The following is a 12389-nucleotide window of genomic DNA, read 5'->3' on the forward strand; positions in this document are numbered from 1 at the left end:
TAAAATAAATAAATTTAAAAAAAGATTATAAAAAAAAAGCCCATGTAAATTTCTAAACACTATATCCCATAATAGTCCTTGTCAGTGGACACTCTGAAATTCATAGCTTGAGGCACACTCCTAGGCATTTGTTTTTGTTCTATGTTGAAAACAAAAACAAAAAAACAAACTTTGGTATGTTCTCTATATAAATTTACTGATTAAATTTTGCAACCAATATCCATTTTTAATTCTTTCATATCTTTGTTTCTCAATATCTAGTGAGGTATGGGGCTAACTATTTTAAATAATGTTTGTCCTTATATAGTAGCTATGAACATAAAACTTTGCCATCCTACAGAAAACGGAAATTACTCTTTCTGCATGAAAACTTTTGGCTTTTAAATTTCTGATATTTTTTATGTTGTACATTTTCCTTCATGGCCTGAGTGTTAATCCTTGGATAGACAGAAGTACAAAGGCTTTATCCTGTTGTTTGTTGTAAACAATATGTCAGTTGCTCTACACTGGATCATGTTAGAAAATTGTGTGGACATGTTAAGTCAGTTGCTGTGACATCCCAGGTAATGTTAGAAATGCTTCTCCATTTCTTTTCATTAAGAACTAAGAGGTTTGTGTTGAGGGAGATGGGAAGTGGGGGGAGGTCTAAAAGTCCATCATGAAGGATTCCTTATAATATCAAAGTCGGGAGGGAGAGCTACTGTGAGAAATGCCAAAATGAAAATAAAAATCTAAAGTGACAAGCTAAAAGGTGAGTAATTCCCTTAAGATTACTTCTGATAACAGTGAAGTTTCAGAGACATCAAAAAATCCAAGAATTGTATCAGGATGATCTGGATTAAAATCTACTTATGAGGGGAAAAGTAGAGATCTTAGCTGACAAGCAGTGCTTATATAATGCAGTTGCTTATTAGATGATACAATCTTAGGTTAAGCCTTGAGCCACTGCATATACAGTATTGTCAGGTACACATATCAGGTACATATACAGGTATTGTCTAGAATGTAGGCTCCTTTCATAAGGCAGTTGAGGAGCTGAAGCAAGTCTAAAATTCTAAGCTGGCTTTACGGAAGACCAGGAAATGTTGCTCAAAGACATGAAGACCAAGTTAAAGCACATTTTTTCTCTCTGGCCTGTTATTAGTTCAAACTTTACATGTCATAAGTGGAATTGGTAATTTTCCCCTCAAATTTGCTTTTTATTCAGTGTTCTCTATCAAGTGGTAAAGGGTATACCAAATAAGATTAAAAAAGAAAATGTGTCACATAGTTGTGAGTTTGGCACATGGCAAACTCTCAGTGAAGTAAGTACTACTGTTACCTGCAATCTCAGATGGAAAAACTGAGTGTCACTGAAGTTAGGTGGTTGAGTCAAGACAACGCAGGCTTCAGAGTAGGAGGTAAACTAAGGTCTCTCTGAACTTGAAGAAAGCTCACGCTGTTAACCAGTAATTGCTTCTGCTTCTCGAGAGTGTCTAATATGATTGGATAACGGTGATCAAGTGGAACTAGGTTATGATGTCCACATTCTCTTTTGATTTGTTCTGAAAGAATTGCTACTTTCCTTTGGGTTTTTAAAGCTTCCTACACCACTCTTTTGTACTTTGAATGTTCTTCTCAACTAGACAGAGAGGGAATTGCATTAGCTATTAAACTGGATACTTGACCATATACTAATTTTTGACCAAACTTTTTAGGACTTCAAAGACTTGAAGTAGAGTTTAATGGTGTTTTGGCTGCCACTGGAATTAAAAGTTGAGTGCTATTGTATGCTGGGTTTTGTCCCCCCTTTGGCTGATATTTGGAGACGTAATTATCCTCCTTGGGGCTTGCAAAGAAGTGTGTACTGTGAAACAAACAATAAAGACAGACTTCTTGAGGTGTGCCATGGATTATTTATTTCACCTTAATATTCCTCTCTGAGAACAACTCACTGCCTACATTTTTGACCCGCTGTAAGTTTTCCCTTAATAGAAAGGTAAAGAGACCTTAGGTCTAACGCTCCCAAATTTATATCATCACTAAATCACACAGTATTCAACCCCCCAAATCATTTAATCCTTAAGGTTGCCAACACGGGAGCATAGGCAGACTTAGCCATTGCCAGACACTGATTAAACACACCCAAAGTGGTTGTCCTCCTGAGAGACTCCTGAGGTGGACAGAGCAGACTACTAATTGTCCTGTGAGGAGTTTATCCTTCTACATCCCGTCCTTTCACTACATCAAGGAGTAGACCTCTTGCCCTGGTTAAAATTTGCAAGTATTTATTGCTTATATTTTGATTTGCTGGTTGTTGGCCTGATATCCCAGGTGAAGCAGCGTATCTTCTGCTTTCTCCTCTATTATCACACTCTGAGTCATCTTTATGTGCTAGGTTAATGCAGGGGAGCTCCTTCTCATCTTTGAGGAATAGACAGACCAGTTTTCTCCTATATTATTCAACACAATCTCTGGTTTGAGGTGTTCAGGAAATGCTTGATCAGTACCTGTTAACTTGGTATGCTTAAGAATGAGGCAAGAAGACGATGAAGCCCTAGTTGCCTCCCAATAATAACCACAAGAAGCTTTCTGTATCAGCTCTACCTGTGGCATATGCAACATGAACAACAGCAGTTATAAGCCTTTCGACGTTAGGAATATTTATTGTATTATAGGAACCATTGACCAGATAGGAAAGAAATGGGTGACAAGAAGTGATCTATAAGACAAGAAGGCATTGTGGGGTTTGTGGGAAATAAAGAGGGTTTGTTACATCTATAAGTACCCAAATTCAATCTCTGGGGAAAAAAAAAAACAAAACAAAAAAGCATCCACAGACCTTTTAGACTGTTAGTTGTTGGGTTCTGATTAAAAACAAACTGGGCCAACTTCAGAGAAAAGCATCATGATTATCAGGGGTTCAATCATGTCTTAGGAGGAATAGTTGGAGCCAAATACTTTACCCTACATGAAGAGAAGTCAAAAGGAAGATAAAATTTTCCTTAGATGTCTGAAAGACTGACAAGAGTGAAACAAGACTTATGTCTGAGGCCAGTATTTGGAATCCAGAGGAAGAAAGAGATTTTGCTTGGATATATTTGCTTGAGATTTTGATTGAATTCTGATGAGTACTAAGTTCCCATCACTGAAAGAGTTCAGGTTTACCTTGGAAAACTTATAGCTGACATGTTGAAGAGGCATTTAATTTGAGAATATTTATTCATTTATTATTATCAATTTTGCTACTTTATGGTTTCTTTCTTTCTTTCTTTTTTTTTTTTTTTTTACTTTATGGTTTCTTGAAGGTCAAGGTGCAGAGAGTCATTCTAGGTGCATGGATAGGATGAGCATCTTTTCACACATAGTGCCTTGCAGAAGGAGTAGGTGGGCTATTTTTTCACTATGCCAAAGCACCCTGTAACTAGATATATACCAAGTAGAAGAACAGATAGACCTCTTCAGCCTTAGGCAAATCCCAACCTTGAGGTGCATAGATCACTGAAAGAATATTATGCACTTCATTTCTTAATAGTAATCAGCATTAACAGATACATAGAAAATTTTTCACCCAATTATTAAATAAACAATAGCTTTACAGTCTAGAGAATAAAGAAATTAATAGCCTAGTAAATTGGGCTTCCCAGGTGGTGCTAGTGGTAAAGAACCTAGCTGCCAATGCAGGAGATGTAAGAGACCGGGGTTCAATCCCTGGGTTGGGAAGATCCCCTGGAAAAGGAAATGGCAACCCACTCCAGTATTCTTGCCTGGAGAACCCCATGGACAGAGGAGCCTGGCAGACTACAGTCCATAGGTTCGTGAAGAGTTGGACACAACTGAAGCAACTTAGCATGTCTAGTAAATTAGTTATAGGTCATAGCAAAACCAAGTATCCCAGACAATTTGGCTGGAAACAACAATAATCATTTATGACTGCATGACTTCTGAGGATCTGGATTCTGTGAGTGGCTTAAGCTGGGCAGTTCTGGCTCGCAGGGTGTCATGATGTTGTAATCAAGATATCCACCAGGGCTACAGATGTCCAGGCTTAACTGAGTCTAGAGGATCTGTTTCTGTGGTTTACTCACATGGCTGGCAAGTTAGTACTAGCTATTGGTGAGAAGCTTGAGTTTCTTCCCACTTAAGATTCTCCAGAGGGCTACTTGAGTGTCTTTGTAGTATGGAGGGTGGACTTCCCCAGAGTGACTGGTCCAAGAGCAAGCAAGGCAAAAGCCATAGTGTCTTTATTTGGAATCACACTTCCATTTTCCGATATTCTATTGGTTTCACAGGCCAGTCCTATTCTTTGTGGGAAGAGACTACACAACGGCATTAACACAGGAGGCAAGAAACACTGGGATCTGTCCCAGAGGCTGGCTATCACATGTCTTCTGGCTACCCTTGTGGATTCATGTCTCAAATATTCCTCCAAGTTTGAAGTATCTTAGTCAAAGAGAATTTCATCATAATTCTGTATTTCAGGGTTGTTGTTTTTTTTACTTTTATTTTTTCCTTCACTCTTTATAAGGGTGTTTTGAAGCACAGCTTGACAGCATTCAACCCTGAATCTCTTAGGGAGTAATTCCTCACAAAACCTTTTGTAGTTAACCACAAAGAGCAAATAAATTGGGAAAAATCTGTAAGAGCAGATATTGAGCAATCTAATATTATTGTTTGAAGTATTTACTTGTTTGAAAATTTTAACTAAGTGTTTTACTAAGTTTAACTTTTTAAGTTCTTGTAATTTCTGGTATATAATTAAAAATTATATGTAGGCTTGGAAATTTATATTGTCCTTCATTGGTTACTGACATTTAGTCTACTGCTCAACTCCTGATCAAACTCTATTTTTTTAAAGTGAGGAATTCATAAAAGGAAGGTTTTATTGAGTCCATTCCATCAGATTTTGGATGGATTTACCAAATGTATCAAAGAATTGCTGTGTCAGAAGGTATCACTTTTAAAAAATGGGCACTTGCATAAGATATTTTTGTTTTCCTGGTTATAATATTACAGCACTGTCAGCTGCTGATTTCCACCCCCCTTATACCACAGATTGTTATAGTATTTAACGTTTATGTGTTCTCTCTCAGTACCAACTGGGGCTATGGCCAAAATTCTGATTGGGAGTGGGTGGTGGGGTTGGAAACTATATATGTGATGGCTGAACAGCTGTGATAATCTATGTTTTAGAGGCAATAATCATGAATAATGCAAATTTAGCTATTAAAAGAGAATGAGGGGATAACATCTTACTGGGTGGGAATTTTAAGGAAAAGTGATAGTTTTAGAGTTATAATGATAATACCTATGGCTAGGTGTCAGTATTATTACTCACTATACACTCAGTTTGAGGATGAAAATGTAACATCTTTAAATTAACTCCTTAAGAACAGATGATGGGAAATCCATATGATAGTGTGCCCTCTGAAAAGTCTTTCTCTGCCTGATTCCCTAAATTGGGTCAGTGCTCTTGCTGAGAGCTCCCATATCTCCCTGTATTTATCCTCTGTTAGCAGTTGTTATGACTCACTGATTCATTGATACCTCTCACAAGAAAATAGATTCAGTGAAGCGGGATTACTATTTAATTCCCAGCACTGAGAATGCTATAGGCAATACTGATAGTCAGTAGACCTTTAACAGTAAGTGAGGGAAATGTAACTCAGGTAAGCATGACCATGTAAAGTAACTTATTACTCAATGTAATGTAAAAGTCTTTTGATATAAGGCTTCAGGCATGATTGGGCCCAAGTACTCAAAAGTATATGTGTCTCCACCTTGAAACTTCTTTTCTCAGTACTGGCATTGATTTCAGACAACCTCTTCCTTTAGGGCAGCAAGATGGCAACCAGAATGTCCTGTGCTTACCGAGAAGGGATTTTCTCTTCTTCAGTTATCCCAGCCTAAGTAGCAGGTGCCACAACACTTTGTTTTGGTGAAGCCATCTGTGATCACGTGTTCTGAGCAATTCACTGGGAAGGACAGAATTCTAGTAATTGATACAAGCTGTCTACAGATAAAGGACCTGCCAAGAATGTGGAACCTGAAGGTTTTGACTAATCACTTGGTTTGAGAGAAAAGGGAAGACTTTCTGACAAGGCAAACTAAGGAGCAAAGACAAAGAAAGGATCTTGGATGTTGAGAAACCAAACAGGCAAGTAGTTGATGGAAGTAGGATTTGACCCCCCGGTATTTGAACATGTATAGCACGTAGCCACAGTTATGCCACATTGCTCTCTTATGAATGCTATCCTGTAAATGCCTTTTTTTTCTATTTTTATATCTTTATATACTAATGCAATTTCAAGCACTGAGTAGGGTAAGGTATCTCTAAACCATCTGGAGAAGACAGAAGGAGTTGATGTTTTTACCACTCCATATATTGGTTGAACAGATTTTACCCACCTGAGTGATAAAATTAGGTATAATTCTAAAACTGCTAAAGTAACAAAAGAATGATAACAAGTGACTCAAGTGTGATTTCTGAAAATAGAAAGCAGATATATTAATCTATAAAGGCAATGATTTTCCTGAAATGAATATCAAAGCAGAAATTAACTTAACGTTCTTACACAGAGGATATTGAGACAAAGTAGGATGTCATTGTTTAATCCATAAAGATCCAGATGCTATTGGTTGGTTCATTGGCTGTACCATATCCACATAGGAGATAAGTAGAAGGCACTTCCCATTTCAGTTCCATTAAGTGATCATATGCCTTCAACACCTCGTTTTCTTAGTTGCTAGTATTCTTTTTATACTCTCCAAACAGACACTCACTTAATGTTCATACATGTGCAAAAGCAGAACACCCAACTCTTCAGACATGTGAAATATTGCATAATGTCTGATGTATTTACAAAGAGCGCTTTGTGTTGGTGTCTTTGCACTGAGGTCATTTTCTCTGTTAGAATTTTAAATGCATGCAAAATAAAAGTAGTTTTGAATATGATTTATTATTAATTGCCATTAAGATTTACTGGAAACCTTATTATGTATCGGGCCCAGGTACCAAGCGCTTTATAAACACAATTTAATTTAACTGACCAGTATTTGTATAGATTAATAGTGGTGTGGATAGAGTAGAGGCAAAATTTATTTAGCTCCTTCCTTGGAATTCACTTTAGGAGAAAGGTTATTACTTCCTTATCTCCCTTTCAAATTAAAATAAGTGGCCAAGACATTGGTGTCCGTTTCCTCCCCAGACCCATATCATTCAGAACCTGTCTGCAGCCATGAGTAAGGTGGCTGTGAGTTTCTGTCCCATCCAGATGTTTTAGACCAAACTTGAAGGCAGACAAATATGTCCAGTGGAGCAGTCACTAGTTGTACTGGTGACCTTGTCTTTGGCACATCAAAATGGCCTCACTGAACAGTTAGGAAATACCTGGGCTCTTCTATGATTGGGATAGGGAATCAGGCCCTTCTTTTAAAACAATAGTTTAAAAGCCAATGAATAAATTTTGCTCACAATTTAGTCCAAAGATTAAAAAAACCAAATACTAACAGTTTCTAGGACATAAACATTTAGGTAATAAGGGGTAAGTGAATTTCCCAATGCAACCAGAAACTATGGACAAATTTGGAACATCAAGTTTCCACTTGGTGAGTACTTGTTATACTAAAACACAAGTTTCCATTTCCCAGCTGCCAGTGAGTCCTCAGGACTATAACTGTCCTTATTTTGTGTATATTTTTGTGGGTTAATTGTAGTAAGATATTATGGTACAGGTTTTGCCTTAATGTTGACACTCTAGCCTCAACTGATATAGTTTTCATTATCCTATTTGGTCAGAGAGATTTCTGGTTAGGTTACATAAATGCTAGAGATTTTTGAGTGTAAAGAAATGGCATACTAAATGTTCATCAAATAAAAGATGTTTAAAAAAAGACCAAAGAACTACCAATCTGGGATTTTCACCTAGAAACATAATGATCTACTTCTATGGCTTGGCTTGCTCCATAGGAAGGAAGAATCGCTTCTGGCCAGCTGTTGGTTCTGCAGTGTCTTGGCTGTCGCTGGCAGGAGGAAATGCTTTTCCTTCCCTCAGGCAGAAAAGAATTTGGAATTTAGGGAAGCATTGAGTAAAAGGTCAAGTTTGATGGGAAAGGGCATTTGTAACAGCTGGTGAATACTACTTTTGTTCTTATGAATCATTGGTTATTTCATATGCTAGAAAGCATTTTTATTTTTATAAAAAGCTCTGAAGTTTGTATAGAAGTATTGGTCTGTTTTTCAAAAGTTCAGATTTTAAGATAAGCCTTGGTGACCTCAATGTTTCATTACAGGTAATCATTTTCAGCTTTCTTAGATAAGGTGAAAGAATGTGTCACTTAGCTAGTGATGAACCCAGCTAACTGCCCAGCATCAAAATCTCCATGAGACTTTGATATTGTTGATGTTTCCTATATTTAGTAATAGTTATCCATTGATTAAAATTGAAATTAGTAGCAACTTTGATTCTTTGGGAAAATGGCTACCAAGTGAAGGTGAAGATGAGGAAAGTTGAAAAGTGAACTATTATTGGTGGGGTAAAGCCATGCAGAGGAAGCATGTGTTTCTTGATGTGATTGAAAAGGAAGCAGCCAACCTATATTTATTAGTTTGAGCATTTGCAATGGTCTCATTATACATTTACTTCTGAAGATCAGGACATGAATGTGAATTAACATATGTGCAGTTTTATTTTAGTGTAAATAACAGTGTAGTTAGAAGGATGATCACTATTTAGGATGGGGTGAAATGAATAAAAATATGGCTTAGTCTTCAATGCTCCTCATCTTCTGAACAATTACCAAATCTGATACTGGCATCTTTCCCAATCTTGACACTTCATTTTTTCCAGAAGTAAAATAAGGGAGAGACTTAAAAAGGAAGAAAGATGGGAAAGCCAGCATACTGCAGGCTATAAGTCAACCCTGCATTTGTAGATGAAGAAAGAAGCACAGAGATGACATCATTGAAAATGATAGAGTAAGGACTTCCAGAAGTTTCCTCCTTCATAAGAGCGATGCCAAAACTGGATGTATTGTCTGAATAAACTTTTTCAGAACTTTGGAAATGAGTAAAGAATTGTAGCCACCTGGAAAGTGTTCATTCAAGAAAAACTGGAGAATTTTCATCAGAGGAGAGAGCTTTATTGCACTTTAACTTGCTCGGTTTCCATCTCCCTCCTGATAGCTCCACAGTAGCACTGAAAACCAGCAGATCACAATTATTGTGAAAGAATGGGAAGATAGAATGTGGTTGGAGCTTCTTCAAAGTCACATTCCCAGAGAATTGTCATTATTTGACCTGTATGATGGTTCCTGGGTCTTCCCAGGTAGCACAGTGATGAAGAATCCACCTGCCAATGTAGGAGATGTGGGTTCAATCTCTGGGTTGGGATGATCCCCTGGAGTAGGAAATGGCAACCCACTCCAGTATTCTTGCCCAGAAAATTCCATGGATGGAGGAGCTGGGTGGGCTATAGTCCACATGGTTACATCAAGTTGGACACGACTGAGCAACTGATTGCAATGGTTCCTGAGAAAACCCCACCTGCAAAGCCATCCTTTGACCTGGCTTACAGCTCACTGAGTGAAGAGAGCCTTAGTGAAGAAAATGTTTTCCATGGGGGCTTTTGTCAAAAATATGTAGAGACAAAGGTTTAACTTTATGTCTGTCTGAGACAATGGGCAACAGTTGGGGCAAACATAGGCAAACCAAAAAAAAAACTTAAAAGAAAAAGCTAGGGAATGAGATGCCCTTTATAAAGGCTCTGAAAAACTCCTGCTTGTTTCTTGGAATTTAGAAAGTCATACACATGTGTAGGGCTCTGTGCATGCTCAGGGCTGTGTGAGTGCTGAGAAAGACCTGAGATGAATGTCCTAAGCTCTCAGCTCTGGCTCACTTTGAAGTTCTATATAAATCTCAAGTAAAGACTAAGGTAAAGTTGTCAGCTGGCTGGCTGAGTGTTAAGATCTGCCCCAACATGCACACCAAGATTCTAAACAAAGACTGAGACACCTACTGGTTTCAAGAGTTTAAAGAAATTTCTGTTTAATAATTAGCAACTACTAAGCTAACTGAGCAGACATTTCATTTACCAAATAAAACAGAGAATACACATTTTATAAAAATAGTTCAGAAAAGTCACTAAACAAATAACAGTCAGCAATAATAACAAACTCTGCGAAAGAGGCAGAATATAATTTTCAGAGTTTCCACATATGTTCCATTTTCAACAAAAATTATGAGACATGAAAAGAAACAAGAATGGATAGCCCAAACAGAGGAAATAAGCACATGATAGAAACTGTCCCTGAGGAAGCCCAGATGATGGACTAAGTAGATAAAGATTTTAAATTAACTATTTAAAATACATTCAAAATAACTTAAGAATATCATATTTATGAAATTAAAGAAAACATGAGAACAATGTTTCACCAAATAGAGACTACCAATAAATATATAAAAGTTATTTAAAAAAAAAACAAAATAGAAATTCTGGAGCAAAAGAATAAAGTGAAATTTAAAAAAAAAAACTTACTAGATGGGCTCAAAAGCAGGCTTGATAAGGTGGAAGAAAGAATCATTGAACTTAAAGATAGGTCGCTTGTGGAAGAGAAAGAAAAAGGAAAGAAGAAAAATAATGAACAGAGCTTTAGAGGCCTGTAGTGTATTCAAATGTATGAACACACACATAATGGGAATCTCAGGAGAGAATAGAACAAGAGTAGAGAGAATATGTGAAGAAATAATGGCTGAAATATCCCAAATTTGATAAAATAAAAGCAAAACATTTATCCACATATCTAAGAAGCTCAGTGAGCTCCAAGTAGGATAACTGCAAGGAGAGTAACACCTAGACAAAGCATAATCAAATTGTTGAAATGCAAAGACCGAGAAAGTCTTGAAAGCAGCAATAGAGAAGTAACTCATAATTTACAAGATTAACCTGATTTCTCATCAGAAACCATGGACAGCAGAGGCAGTGGGGTGATATATTCACTGTGTTCAGAGAATAAGAATATCAACCAATAAATCCATTAAATCTATCCTTCAAAAATAAAGGAGAAACTAAATCACTGTGACATAAACAGATTTGAAAGAATGTTGTATACAAAAATTAACTCAAAAAATGGATCAAAGACCTAAATGTAACAGCTAAAACTATAAAACAGAAGAAAACACAGGTGTAAAGCTTCATGACCTTTTCTTAGGCAATGGTTTCTTAGCAATGCCACCTAAAGTGCAAGGAACCAAAGAAAAACAGGTCAATGAATAGCATCAAGAAAGTAGAAAGATAGCCCCCACAATGGAAGAAAATATTTGCATAAACACACACAATGGATAATATACCCTTTTTGATATATGATGTAATAAAATATTTGTATATGATATGAGATGTTATCCACCTTCATTCTTCTGTATGTGGATAATCCAGTTGTCTTTATACCATTTGTTGAAAAGACTCTTCTTTGTCAGTTGAACTGTTTTGGCAACCTTGTTTACAATCAATTGATCAGACATTTATGGGTTTATTTCTGGACTCTTAATTCTTTCTCCTTGATCTACATATATATATCTTTATGCTGTCACCACACAGCCTTGCTTTCTGTAGCTTAATGCTAAGTTTTGAAACTGAACTTCAGAAGCATTCAAGGTATGGACTTGAGAGAAGGGATCACCAGTTTAACAGACAGCTGAAACAAAGACACGTTATAATTTTTATGTTCAGTGCCTCAACTTGGGAATTTCCCAAAATGCATTTTGCCACTTGAGTCCACGTCAATACATACAGCCAGAATCCTAGTTTGTATGACAGATTGAACAAACATCATGTGGGAGTGTGGCATTTCTGAATCTTGAGTCACCAAGTACTGTTGTAGTATTTTTTGCTATAGCCACTTACCTACTTTTTTCTATGAATTGATTCACGTTAAATGCCTAATTGTTTTAAATGACAAATCTATGTTAAGAACATCATAAAAAGTGTTATCTGTGAAAGGATGGGTTTTAATTATTGGTAATATATCTTCTAACACACATTAAAATTAATACATAACTATTAAAGATAAAGTTTGCACACTTAACACCTAAAATTTTTTAGAAGACATAAGGCATATGAATAATCTATTTTATGAGACACTGCTATTTGGAAAGAGCCTTCCTCTTAGGGATTTATTAGGCCAGGTTTCTGGTTTCCATTATATTTTGTCATTCTTGATGAACCAGACAAATTCAGCAACCTTATCTGAAAAATGTGAGTGAAATATTTTATCTCATATTAGCCATTATTTATTGAAGACCTCCTGGAAGTCATGATCTTGGGATCATGGTCAGTGATCTGACCATGAAATTACGTGGTCAGTTTGTCTATTACACACTGTGATGAATTGATGTGTATTTGTCTCCCCAAAAG

Source organism: Cervus canadensis, chromosome 22 (assembly GCF_019320065.1).
Source record: "Cervus canadensis isolate Bull #8, Minnesota chromosome 22, ASM1932006v1, whole genome shotgun sequence".
Taxonomy (NCBI): domain Eukaryota; kingdom Metazoa; phylum Chordata; class Mammalia; order Artiodactyla; family Cervidae; genus Cervus; species Cervus canadensis.